General features: G+C 38.4%; 1 protein-coding gene and 1 pseudogene across 1 annotated transcript in view; both read left to right on the forward strand.

Annotated features, from left to right (window-relative positions):
• Window positions 1–14,541, forward strand: part of IL1RAPL2 (interleukin 1 receptor accessory protein like 2) — a 1,296,043-nt gene that overhangs the window by 1,005,923 nt on the left and 275,579 nt on the right. The window lies entirely within an intron of this gene.
• Window positions 5,116–6,826, forward strand: LOC112932038 (glucose-6-phosphate isomerase pseudogene; annotated as a pseudogene).

Consider the following 14,541-nt stretch of genomic DNA (forward strand, 5'->3'; position numbering starts at 1 on the left):
TTGTTGATGGGGATGCAAACTGGTAGAACCATTCTGGAAAACAGTATGGAGGTTCCTCAAAAAGTTAAAAATAGAACTAATCCTTTGACCCAGCAATTTTACTACTAGGTATTTATCCAGAGGATACAAAAATAGTTATCTGAAGGGGCACATGCACCCCAATGTTTATAGTAGCTCTGTCAATAATAGCCAAATTATGAAAAGGGCCCAAATGTCCATTGACTGATGAATGGATTAAGAAGGTGATTTATATATAATGGAATATTACTAACCATCAAAATGAATGACACCTTGCCATTTGCAATCATGAGGATGGAACAAGAGGATATTATGCTAAGTGAAATACGTCAGTCAGAAAAAGTCAAATACCATATGATTTCACTCTTATGTGAAATTTAAGAAACAAAGCAGATGAACATAGGGGAGGTGAAGGAAAAATAAGATAAAAAATAGAAAGGCAAACAAACCATAAGAGACTCTTTTTTAAAAGATTTTATTTATTTATTTGGGAGATAGCACAAGGAGAGAGAGTGGGAGAGAGAGAGAGAGAGAGAGAGAGAGAGAGAGAGAAGAGGAGCAGGCTCTCCATGGAGCAGGTAGCCCAACACAGGGCTTGACCTCAGGACCCTGGATCATGACCTTTGCCAAAGGGAGATGCTTAACTGACTGAGCCACCCAGGTGCCCCAAGAGACTCTTAATTATAGACAACAAACTGAGGGTTGCTGAAGGGGTGGTGCATAGGGGAATATCCTAAAAGGGTGATGGGAATTAAGGAGGACACCGATTGTGATGAGCACTGGGGTTATATGTAAGTGACGAATCACTAAATTCTACTCCTGAAACCAATACTACACTCTATACATTAACTAACTTGGTTTTAAATAAAAATGTGGAAGAAAAAAAACAATATAAATTCTGTTCTATGCTACACTATGGATGAAACTTGAGAACCTTATGCTAAGTGACATCAATCAGTCCTAGAAAGACAAATACTGCATGATTACCCTTATATGAGGTATCAAAAGTAGCCAAACTCGTAGAAGCAAAAAGTGGAATGTTGGTTTCCAGGGGCTGGGGGAAAGAGGATATGGGAAGTTCATTTTCCAAGCGTACAGAGTTTCACTCATGCAATATGAAAAAGTTTCAGAGATCTGCTATTTGACAGTGGACATATAATTAACAAAACTGTACTGTACCTTTAAAGATTTGTTAAGAAGGTAGGTTACATGTTATCTGTTACTACAAAAAAAGTTTACAGGACAGTTGGTGAGAAGTGTCTTAACATATTTTTCAAGTCAGAAACTTTTGGAAGACTTGAATACACTTCTCTCTATCATCTTGCATATCATGCCAACAGTGTTTAGAGTTCTTCCTACTTCAAATCTTCTGTATCATTGCTTCAACAGCTTCAGATCAGGGTCCTGTATTTCTCACTGGGACAAGTATTATAATGGATTCCAAATTGATTTCTTTGCTTTAAGTCGCTCACCTCCAATCAATTCTAATCACTATAACCAGTTAAAAAAATGTAAATATTATATATCACTCCTGATTAAATCACTTCAGTAACTTTTTATTACCTATCAAAGAAAGAAAACACCATTTTTCCTTGATTACTGGCTACCAGCTATGTCTCCAGTCCTATCCTGTCCTTGCATCCTTTAGTCCAGCTATATAAAACTATTTCCCTTACTTTTATTTATGCAGAAACTCATGCCCTTCCCCACCTCCAGCCACCTGACATTTTTTATTGCAATAATGGGTTTAGCATTACTTCCTATTGATATCTTTATTGATTCCAGATCCATAATTCCTGGAAGAAGTTATGTCTCATTTTCTTAAAAAATGCCTTATAAAAAATTTATTATGAAATTTTCTATCCTGGCATGTATAGCTTTTAATTATACCTTAATTTGTCGACTGCCTTTCTTTAATAGACTGTGAACTTGACTCTTAGATATTTGTTAACATTTCTTTCCCAGAAATTAACATAGTGCTGGATGGTCAGTGAATGTTCTATGTATGTATATGTGTATATATGAATGAATAAATAAACAAGTGAGTGAATTTATGAGATAATAAATTTCAGATGGCCTGCCAACATCCCTCACTTCAGCCTTCACATTAATTTTTGTATACTTCCTAAATTCAATTTTACTTTAGAAGACAACCTTGTGGTTTTATTCATGCTATCAATACTTACAGAATATTAAAATTGGAGGAAATCTCATGGCTTATATTACTAAGGATAAGTAACTCCAGCAAATACAACAAATTAACACAAAATTGCAGTGACTTAAAATTAAAAAAACCTTTAATTTTTGCTAACTTGAAGTATGATTGGGTGCTCAGGTGACTTTCTATGAAAACGGCTTTACTATCCCCTAGTGACCTTTCAGAGCCTTTTGTTGGATCCTCTGCAATTATCTATTGGAGTAGAGGAAGAGAGAATGAGAGTGAGAATGAGAGCAAGGGAGAAGGAAATAGAGGCAGAGAGGGAGATGTCACAAGATGTCTTTTTAGTTACCAGAACAGAAAGTAGTGTATACTACTTGCAACTGCATTTTATTGTCTAGAGTTCAGGTAATAGTCAACCTATCTTCAAGGGAGGCTGAAGAATGTAGAGGAACACATGGATATGGGTGAACACTGATGGTCCCCACAACAGTCATCTATTCCTACCCAATGTTGGGATACCTCTGGAAGTATCCTTAAAAGATGATTATCTGAAAGAAGTTTGATGACAATGGAGAACTCACTATATGCACAAAGCAACTTGTTCAATTATTTTATGATTCTAGTCACTAAAATGTTCTTTATGCTAAACCATGATCTCCCTCTTGTAGTAAGAGAGTACATTTATTTTTCTTCCATTAAGCCACTCAAATATTTGAATAAAGTACCAGATCCCCCCAGCATCTTATCTTCCTTAAGATAAACATTTCCAATTTGTATTAACTTTTTATGGGAACTTTACACTATTATGGCTGTCCTCTTCTGGATATACTATAATGATGTTAGTCTATATCTTAAAATATGAAACCATATGCCAATTATGGCCTCTCATAGATATCAGGATACTGGCTTCCTACAATCTGGTCACTATATAAAATGAAATCATGCGTATAAAATCCCTTTTCATAATGTAAAGCAGCATGCTTGTAGAAGGTCTCATTATTATTATAAATGTAGCTTGAGATTGTGGAGCTTATTCAGCAGCCACATCACACTGTTGGACAGTAATTGAAACTTGTAGTCAGCTAAATCCCCAAACCTTTTTCACAGGAATTGCTGCATGAAAGAGCCCCATAATCATTTATTCCACGGTCAATGATAACTACACCATTCATTTTCTGCCTTTGAGAAAATAGGCTTAATAATGTCTAGGTTTCCAGGGCTAACTACGAATTTAAAAGTCTTGACAAGTTTTAGATACAATCAACCCTCACAAACCACTTTGACCAAATTCAGTGGGTTTTTTTAAAAAGTATAAATTCAGTTAACTAAGCATATTTTAAAATTTTTGTCTGCATGACAACAAATACCTTATTTAAGGCCCCTTTTATCTACTTATGGCATTGGTGAGGGAACAGCTTTAAACTTTTGATTTCCTCTTCAGTAGCTAATGGTTTTGTTTTCACTAACGCTCTCTTTGGTCAAGAAATGCACATTTTCTCGGAATTTGCAAACAGTGAGAGCAATTTAAATTATATAGAAGCACCAAAACCATAAATAATAGCAACGTTGAGATCTCATTACTAGTATAAAGCAGAAATATGGAAAAACATAACTTTTCCACCATATTCTTTTTCTTCTCTCTCTAGGAACATTCTGGATCATTTACTTCTCAAGCCCATAAATCAGAGCCATCTCGTAAATCCAGGATTAGCAGTCCATAATGAAAGGATCAGAATTTTTAAATGCAGTCATTTTAATTGCTTAGTCTATTTGTATGTCTCCATAGAGAATGTGATAGTGTTTTTAAATACTAGGTTTTTAAAATAATTCCCATTGAATTAATTGGACTACTTTAAGCAGTGAAAGGCAACTACATTATGTAGTATTTGAAGTATATTAACTCTCTTCAGTCTTGATAAGCCAGAAGTTGCAGTTTTCCAAGTAAGAGAAAAAAGAAATTAACTTCCATATTGAATAATGAAAGTACATAGTGGTTTTGACAGAGTCTAAAAACCTAATAATGTTTCTCTATATACTACAAAAATAAGAGGTGCAAGCCTATGTAGATCTACTACATATTTCATTATGACACACTAACCCTTAGCCTTACTACATATACAATTTCCTGGGTGTACTATAACAAAGTGCCACAAATGGGGTGACTTAAAACAACAGAAATTTATTGTCTCACAGTCCCAGAGACTAGAAGTCTGAAATCAAAATGTCCACAGTGTTGGTTCCTTCTGAAGACTCTGAGGGTGAATCTGTTCCACATTTCTTTTATAGCTTCTCGCAGTTGCCTATAATTCTTTGTGACCCTTGGCTTGTAGATGTGTCATTCCAATCTCTGTCACTGCCATCCCATGCCATTCTCTCCCTGTCTGTGTCTTTTTCTGCCTCTAAATTTTCCTCTTCTTATAAGGGCAATAGTGATTGGAATATAGATCTCATTTTACTTTAGTGTAACCTTGTCTCAACTCTGCAAAGACCTGATTTCCAAATAAGATCATATTCACAAGTACCAGGCATTAGGAATATAGCTTTTGGGGTACACAATTCAATTTATAACACCACACCTACTTACAGTGATATCAACATGACCGTGAAATCTGGATGAGAAATAAAATCTTCAGTTTCAAAGTGAGAAAATTGCTGTACTAAAATATGAATGTTTGGAAGCTTTGACATTTGAGTTTTCATATTATTGGTGGCTTCTAGAAAGATATACTAATAGACAAGCACATAGGCAGGTCTTGTGCATATAAGAAAAATCTTATCTGAAAATAAGCTGTGTCCTCAGTTCTGAATTTACAAATCTAGTTTACCAGGTACACAGAGAAAAATCCTCGAGTATATATGAAACCTCTTTCAAAACTGGGCCTTATGCTCTTCCTCCTGCGAGCCCGTCGGAGCCCGTGCACCCCGCTGCCCTCACCATGGCCGCGCTCACCCAGAGCCCGCAGTGCCAGAAGCTGCAGAAGGGGCATCGCGAGCAGGGCTCTGACCTCAACCTGCGCCACCTTTTTGAGGGGGACAAGGAACGCTTCAACTGCTTCAGCTTGAACCTGAACATCAACCATGGGCATATTCTGGTGGATTATTCCAAGAACCTTGTGACCGACACTGTGATGCAGATGCTGGTGGACCTGGCCAAGTCCAGGGGTGTGGAGGCTTCCCCGGGAGCGTATGTTCAATGGCGAGAAGATCAACTTCATGGAGGATTGGGCGGTGCTGCATGTGGCCTTGCGCAACCGGTCAAATACACACATTCTGGTGGATGGCAAGGATGTGATGCCAGAGGTCAACAAGGTCCTGGAGAAGATGAAGTCTTTCTGCCAGCACGTCTGCAGCGGTGAGTGGAAGGGGTACTTGGGCAAGCCTATCACGGACGTCATTAACATCGGCCTTGGCGGCTCTGACCTGGGGCCCCTTATGGTGACTGAAGCCCTTAAGCCGTACTCTTCAGGAGGACCCCGGGTCTGGTTTGTCTCCAACATCGACGGGACCCACATTTCCAAAACCCTGGCCACCCTGAACCCTGAGTCCTCTCTGTTCATCATTGCCTCCAAGACCTTTACCACCCAGGAGACCATTTCAAATGCGGAGATGGAGAAGGAGTGGTTTCTCCTGTAGGCCAAGGATCCTTCTGCAGTCGTGAAGCACTTTGTTGCCCTGTCTACCAACACGACCAAAGTGAAGGAGTTTGGGATTGACCTTCAAAACATGTTGGAGTTCTGGGATTGGGTGGGAGGATGCTACTCGCTGTGGTTAGCCATTGGACTCTCCATTGCACTGCAAGTGGGATTTGACTACTTCGAGCAGCTGCTTTCGGGCTCACTGGATGGACCAGCACTTCCGTATGATGCCCTTGGAGAAGAATGCCCCTGTCCTGCTGGCTCTGCTGGGCATCTGGTACATCAACTGCTTTGGGTGTGAGACACAGGCCATGCTGCCCCAAGACCAGTACCTGCACCGCTTTGCTGCCTACTTTCAGCAGGGTGACATGGAGTCCAACTGGAAGTACATCACCAAGTCTGGCACTCCTGTGGACCACCAGACGGCCCCATTGTGTGTGGGGGGGAGCCAGGAACCAATGGCCAGCATGCCTTCTATCAGTTCATCCACCAAAGCACCAAGATGATACCCTGTGACTTCCTCATCCCAGTCCAGACTCAGCACCCGATAAGGAAGGGTCTGCATCACAAGATCCTCCTGGCCAACTTTTTGGCCCAAACTGAGGCCCTGATGAAGGGGAAGTCAACAGAGGAGGCCCAGAAGGAGCTGCAGGCTGCAGGAAAGAGTCCAGAGGACTTTGAGAAGCTGTTGCCACACAAGGTCTTTGAAGGAAATAGCCCAACAAACTCTATTATGTTCACCAAGCTCACGCCATTCATTCTGGGAGCCTTGATTGCCATGTACGAGCACAAGATCTTCATTCAGGGTGTCATCTGGGACATCAACAGCTTTGACCAGTGGGAGGTGGAGCTGAGAAAGCAGCTGGCCAAGAAAATTGAGCCTGAACTTGATGGCAGTAGCCCAGTCACCTCTCACGACTCTTCCACGAACCGGCTAATCAATTTCATCAAGCAGGAGCGTGAGGCCAGAAGCCAATAAACTCATGCTCGACTGCAGTCCCTGTTGTAACCAGTCCTTCTTGTCTCTCCTCACCAGAGATGCGCTGCACAGTCTTTCCCAGAGCACCCTCTGGTTGCGGGCTTGGAGCACAAGCCCTTTGGGGGAAGCCGGTCTGGAATTGCCACCCCTGCCCATCCATGTCCGTGTGCCCTCTGTTTTACGATTGGCTTAAGTGTTTCCGTGCAGCTGATTTTTCTGACCATGTTCACTTTGTTTGTGTACCAGATAGAAAAATAAAGATGCCACAAAGGAAAAAACAAAAACAAAAACAAAATTGGGCCTTATTTGAAGTATTTTTCCCTCCCTCTTTTTTTAAAAAGATTTTATTATTTACTAATGAGAGACACAGAGAGCGAGAGAGAGACAGAGAGAGAAGCAGGCTCCACACAGGGACTTGATCCCAGGTCTCCAGGATCACAACCCAGGCTAAAGGTGGCGTTAAACCGCTGAGCCACCAGGGCTGCCCTTTCCTCCATCTCTTAAGGCCATAAGGGCTTACTCATTTCTGCTGTCTCCCTTGACAGAAATACTACCTCATCATCGGGAAAATTCTGAGACATTGGTGTGTTTATAGAGTTTGTATTTATGGAGCAATATCGCCTTATACATAAAAAATTGAATAAAAATCTTTCATTATATATATATAGCACCAAGGAGGGCAAAATTGGACCAATTTAATCTTATTTTAAAGATTTATTTATTTACTTATTTATTTATTAGAAAGAGAGCATGAGCAGGAGGAGGGGCAGAGGCAGAGGGAGAAGCAGAATCCCCACTGAACAGGGAACCCAACTCTGGACTTGATCCCAGGACTGGGATCATGACCTGAGCCGAAGGCAGACACTTAACCAACTAAGCTACCCAGACACCCTTGACCAATTTAATCTTAAGGGTATACATACACAGGATAGAAGTGGTATGGTAAACAAGTGTAACTTCAGGGTTATGTTTCTTTCTTAGCCTAAAAAATTGTGGAGAAAAGGAGTAACTTGGGAAGTGAAGAAAAAATAGCTTACACACATCTATTGCTATAGATGGATTACAGATAATTGTAAACCAGGTTTCTAGATTATTGCTTTGAAGTAGTGGGATTGTGTATTGCCATATTATCACTGGGATTTCTTTTAGTCTAAACATATGATGCAACCTGGGTCTTCCTTCTAGCATCTTGTATAGGGCAGTGTAGATGCCATGTATAGTCAGTGTGGACAATAAGTTCAGACAATAGATGGTCAAAGGTGCTAAATAAATACATGTGCTATGGTCCCATAAATAAAAGTGTAGTATTCATTTTTGTTGTGATCCCTAGGTCCTTTTAATGTCAGTATGGCCTTGTGGGATGGTTTTTGTTTTTGTTCTTTCTAGAGCCATAAAATAACCTTTCACTTCCCCTTCCTTACTTAAGGAGCTATTTCATGTCCACAAACATGGCCTTTGCCAATGTATTCTAATTTGCATGGATTTTTATTAGCTCTAAATACAAATAGGTAATTAAAGTGAAGTTTTGTTAGATTTGACTTATTCAACAAAGTGTTATTGAATGCTAATGATGTATAGGCACTGTTCTAAACATTGTGGATATAACATAGATACAGTTTTCCTCATGGTGATTATTGCCTAAAAAGGGAGACAGAGCTTATTTTTTTTGGGGGGGAGACAGAGCTTAAATAAATTAGCCAATTTTGCATGAATGTAAAATTAAAAATTGTGATTAAATGTTATGAATAGGAAGACGAAAATTATATGAGAGAACATCAATTAGATTGTGGATGGGTAGAGATGCATGGTGTCAGCAAGTTTAGAAGTGGAGACTTAAAGAATGAGAAGGAAGCAGCATGCAAAAATTGAGGAGAATGTTTCATGCAAAGGGAATTGCATATGTTATGGTCCTATAGAAGGGAAAAGGTTGAAAGCACTTGAGACCTAAATGGAATGTAGCTAGAAAATTGCAATCTGTGGAAACAGAAGTATGGATGACATGAAGTGACATCATAAAGGTGAGGAATTTTCACACCATGCAGAACCTCAAGAATCAAAAAAGTCTCAAGATGCAATATACATAAAACATATATTTTTTAACTTTTTATTTTGAAATAATTTTAGACTTACAGAAATGTAAAAATAGCACAGGGTTCCTAAATAGCTTTCACCCAGCTTATTTTATTTATTTTATTTTTAAAAGATTTTATTTATTCATTGGGGTGGTGCAGAGGGACAAGCAGACTCTGCTGAGTATAGAGCCCAGAACAGGGCTCTATCCCACAACCCTGAGATCATGACCTGAGCCGAAATCAAGAGTCAGGTACCAATTGACTACCCAGGCACTCCCATAGAGCTTCTTTTAGTTAAAAAGATATTGTAGTATTTCATGCAAAATATGAAGGTGGCTAAGACTAAAGGTGTTGGTGGAGGTAACATCACTTAAATTAACCTACTATGCCTCAGACGCTGTGTTAAAGTGCTAGAGATGCAGTAATGAGCAAGCAAGTCTGGTATCTGTCTTCAAGAGCTTGCATCTAGTGGAATTACCAATGGATTGGATATGGGATGGTAAGAAAGAGGATAGTGTAATGAAAGTTTGCCAGGTTTCTGATTTGAACGTTTGAATGAATAGAGATGTCATTCACTGAAATGGGCATTTCAATTATCTATAACTCTATAACAACCTTAAAATTTAGTGTCTTAAAAAAGTATTTATTATTTCTTATGATGCTGTGGGGTTCTCAGTGGTTCTGATGCTGCACATTATTTCAACTGTGATCATTCATGAAGTTGAATTTAGTTGAGATCTTTGCTGAGCATGGAATCTCATCATGACTTCACTGACATTTCTTGGGCCTTGGTGCTGAACTTTGTCAAAAGCACCTCATTTCGTGTCCACGTGGCTTTACTCTTTCCACACTGTATTTATTATTCATTTTTTTAGTCCAAGCTTCTTTACTTAGCAACTCTTTTCTAGGACAGGGAGAAGGTATTAGGTCTTTTAAAAACTAGGCCTACTATGTCTCTGCCTCTCTCTCTCTCTGTGTGTGTGACTATCACAAATAAATAAAAATTAAAAAAAGATAAGTAAAATAAAAGTTTGGATCCCTGGGTGGCGCAGTGGTTTGGCGCCTGCCTTTGGCCCAGGGCGCGATCCTGGAGACCCGGAATTGAATCCCACGTCGGGCTCCCGGTTCATGGAGCCTGCTTCTCCCTCTGCCTATGTCTCTGCCTCTCTCTCTCTCTCTCTCTCTCTCTCTCTCTCTCTGTGTGTGTGTGTGTGACTATTATAAATAAATAAAAATTTAAAAAAAGATAAATAAAATAAAAACTAGGCCTAAAATGGGCATCACTTTCACCATATTCTATTGGTCCAAATATGTCACAAGACAAACCCAAATTCAAGGGGAAGAGAAATCAATTCCTAGTTTCAAAAGAGAAACTATGTAATTTTTGGTGGCATTTTTTGGAGACAGTCTACTACTGTAGAAAAGTGTGGAAAGAGATTTGGATTATAAATCACAACATCACATGAGAGATCACAATATTAGAGCTAAGAGGATCCTAAGAGAACTTCTGGTCTGATTACATTATTTTTCACATGAGTAAACTCAAGCCCAGAGAATTAAAGTGACATTTTAAGGTCATACAGCTAATTGGGGCATGATACCTAAGGTACAGTTTTCCCAAGTCTGCCAGTGCTTTTTTATAATAGATTCCTACTATCTCTTTGTATAACAAAATGTAATCTACTCTCAAATTCTCCTTCTTTCAACATTTCTTAAGTTAATGTTTGAAGGAAATGTAACTTGTTTTCCAGGCAACCTCATGGGTTTCTAGTGCCTATGGAAGAATAAGTAAATGGAGTATCATCTTAGGAAATCAAGAAAGAGATTGGGCTCTGGCTATATTTTATTTCGTTTGCCTGTTTATCAAATGGATTCATGCTGTATCATTTTAGGTTGTTCTTACTCTATCTGTCAAGAAGATGAATTATTTGAATTTGAATGCCTCATATGTTCTGTAAATTACAAATAACAACATTTGAATCCACTATCTTGACCTTTTCAACAATGCATAATTTTCAGGGCATGCCATTGTACATCTTTTCTTGTTTACAGCCTCAATGAACTGTAGAAAAGAAGTGGAATGGCTATCAAATTAAAATATACAATACTTAGAAGGTCAAAATAATGTATCATGAGACTTTTTTTTTCAAAGCAAGGATTAAAATAGGGATGTCTATCTTATTACTCCTTCACTTTCCCTTCTTCCCAGTCATATGCACACAATGGGAATATCTGATTTAAAAGACTGTGCACATCATGATGGTGTGGATGGAGGAAATGAAAAATATAATAACTAAAGTTGTACTAATATTTGAGTTCATCTGGAATAGGAATTTTGCTATGTATGGACAGACTGTAGATACATTTCACAAATGGGTTTAATAGTGTTGCATTTATCAAACCTAGTCTGGAAACATTCTTAAGGATTTGTAATTATCTCAATTTCTAAAAATTTTAATTACAAATTTAATCTTAATTCGTTTTAATGTTAATGTTGAAAAACCATTTAGCACATACTTAAGAGAAACACAGGGTATCAAATAAAAATGGTGGTATTGGAATCTTAATATGTTAAGAGTCATTATCTATTTCAGTGGTATTCCCCTTTTAGTAGTGGAACAATTTCTCTAAAAGCAATTTAAAGCTGAAGTCCAATATGAAAACATATTGAGAGGAATCAGCTTTAGTGAAGGAAATGATGACCCTAATGAAGTCCCAATCCAACTGGGGTCCAGCCACTGCCATAAATCCCCTGGGGCTCTACAGAATGGCTTTTGAAAATCTCTGTTCTACTGCAATGTATTGCTGTCTGAAACAGCCACTAATCTTCTATAAAGCTAACTTTCATTATTTTTCCCTAAGGAAGGTGAGACCCAGAATCCCCCTGAGTATAGGAGAAGGGTATTTCTTTTCATTTCTTCTAGACCCATATAGCAACCTTGACAGTACTATGCCCACAGTTAGATTTCATTCAAATACTTGGGACTGCTTTCAACATCAGAGTCCTTTTCAGAGACCATATTGCCAAGATAAACAACTTCTGAAATACTAACAAAGCTAATGGCAGCCGTATACCATAGATGGGCTATGTTATTCACATCACTTAGCTTTAATCATCAAGCTGCTTCTCTTTCATCAAAATTATTGCAGACCTGTGATGGTGAATAATTGTGTTGTATACCTGTGATGGTGAATAATTGTGTTGTATACCTGATACGAATGTATAGTATGTCAACTATACTCAAATGAAAAAGCTAAAATAAGAAAATTAATGCAAACCTGTGTTTGAATTTCACCCTGCTCCACACTGCTACTTGCATTTCATTAGGCTTACTTCAAGTAGCTGATGTTTGCTAGCTCTGAAAAACAGTTCCTCAGTAGATGCTCTTAGGCTTCAGAAATTGGAAAGAATAGTTGTAGAGCCACCCACAGAAGGTCCCTCAGGAGCTGGCAGAAAAGAAAAAAGGGAAAGCATTTCTTTACTGCCAAGTTATAAAAAGAAGAAATGTGAGCTTTCCCATTCCTTTTTTGTGTCCAACACTGGAAGATTTATTCCTTGATCAAGTACCAGTGTTTACAGACTCATTCTTAAAGCAGTGGGAGAAAATATTGATTAGTAAAATCCAACTAAATCACAGTAGATCTACAAACCAGTAATTAACAAATTACATTCTATTAAGCAAAGGAAATTTCTCTAAGCATTAGGAAACAAGGGATATGGTCCTAGATGTGTCACAAAGAAGACTGATATTAGGCAACTAATTTCGCCTCAGTAGCTCAACTTATTTTTAATCCATAGAATAGGGATTTATTCATTCAATCATCATATATTTATTGAACACTTGCTATGTGTCAGGCAACATTCCAGGTATAGGATTTAACAGAAAACAAGACCAACAAACTTCCTGCCCTCATGGTGCTTACATTTTAGTTGGGGAAAGAGATAAATATTGGTAAGCAAACAAATATATAAGTTGTTCACAGATCCTGATAACTTCTATGAAGGAAAAGAACAAGATAATTTGATATTAAACTCACTGGAGGAGACTACTTCATATGGAGTGATCAGAGGAGCCACCACAAAGGAGAATTAAAGGAAAAGAATGATTTAACCATTGAAGAAGCTTGAGGAACTCATGAAAAAAAAGCCAGCCTTTCATTGGCCAACAGGAAGATTATAGACTGAGACAATGACTGTAGTTGTAGACTAGATATAAGATGATGGACTTTTTAACAACTGGTACTCATTAGGAGCCTCTAGCTTACAGAAAATAATAGAATTTTCTCAGGACTTAACATGTTTGAAAATATATAAATTATGTTTAATTTCATAAAGTACAAGAAAGAAGCACGTGTATATATTTGTGTGCTATACCTCTGAATTCTACCATGAATAATCAATGAAAAACATTTCAAAAGGGAAGATAAATGGTACGATGTAGTTTGTAGCCACAGGATAGACCAACTGGGCTGTTTCTAAAAGCAACTGGAACTAGATATAAAAAAATCTTAGGGTAGTGTTTCCCACGTGGTCCAGCAAGTTACAAAGAAAAGTTTTATAATCAGTTAAATCTGGGAAGGGCCTCATACCCTCTCCCCATCTTGGAAATTGTACTGAATATTGGTCCATCAGTTTCTGCAATCTTGTGTAATAAAGGAACTTATTGAGTTTTGATTTATCCATCATTTTATAAACATAATTCACCATGGAATAACTAGTGTAGCAAAGTGTATGTGTTTGCGTACATACGTTTTTATGTAATACATGCATTTGTGTATATGTGTGTGTTATACCCACCAACGTCTCACTGAGCACGCCTTATCAAAAGCTACATCTGTGGTTCGGTAACTAGTATGAAAAACAAATGGGCACAGGGGTGACTCAGTTGGTTAAGCATCTGACTTTAGGTCATGATCTCCGGGTCCTTCAGCTTTACACAGTCATGTTGCCTGCAAAACAGGTGTATTCGTAAAACTACTGCTCAGGACGAGCACACTATGGCCAAACTCATGGGCAAACTTCAGCCCATGTCAGGCTCCCCACTCAGCGGTTGTTTGCTTGTCCCTCTCCCTCTGCCTCTCCCCTTGCTTGTGCTATTTCTCTCTCAAGTAAATAAACAAAATCTTAAAAAATGAAAAAGAAAAGAAAGCCAGATGTATTCTGCTGTTAGTAGCATTGAACGTTACCTTGCGTGGTAGATCAAATAAAGATTCTTTATTTTTATTTTTTTATATTTTTTATTTTTATTTTTTAATAATATACTTAATTTTTATTGGGGTTCAATTTGCCAACATACAGAATAACAACCAGTACTCATCCCGTCAAGTGCCCCCCTCAGTGCCCGTCACCCATTCACCCCCACACCCCACCGTCCTCCCCTTCCACCACCCCTAGTTCATTTCCCAGAGTTAGGAGTCTTCATGTTCTGTCTCCCTTTCTGATATTTCCTACCGATTTCTTCACCCTTCCCTTCTATTCCCTTTCACTATTATTTATATTCCCCAAATGAATGAGACCATATAATGTTTGTCCTTCTCCGATTCATTTATTTCACTCAGCATAATACCCTCCAGTTCCATCCACGTTGAAGCAAATGGTGGGTATTTGTCATTTCTAATGGCTGAGTAATATTCCATTGTATACATAGATCACATCTTCTTTATCCATTCATCTCT

The sequence above is a fragment of the Vulpes vulpes genome, chromosome X, assembly GCF_048418805.1.
Source record: "Vulpes vulpes isolate BD-2025 chromosome X, VulVul3, whole genome shotgun sequence".
Taxonomy (NCBI): Eukaryota; Metazoa; Chordata; class Mammalia; order Carnivora; family Canidae; genus Vulpes; species Vulpes vulpes.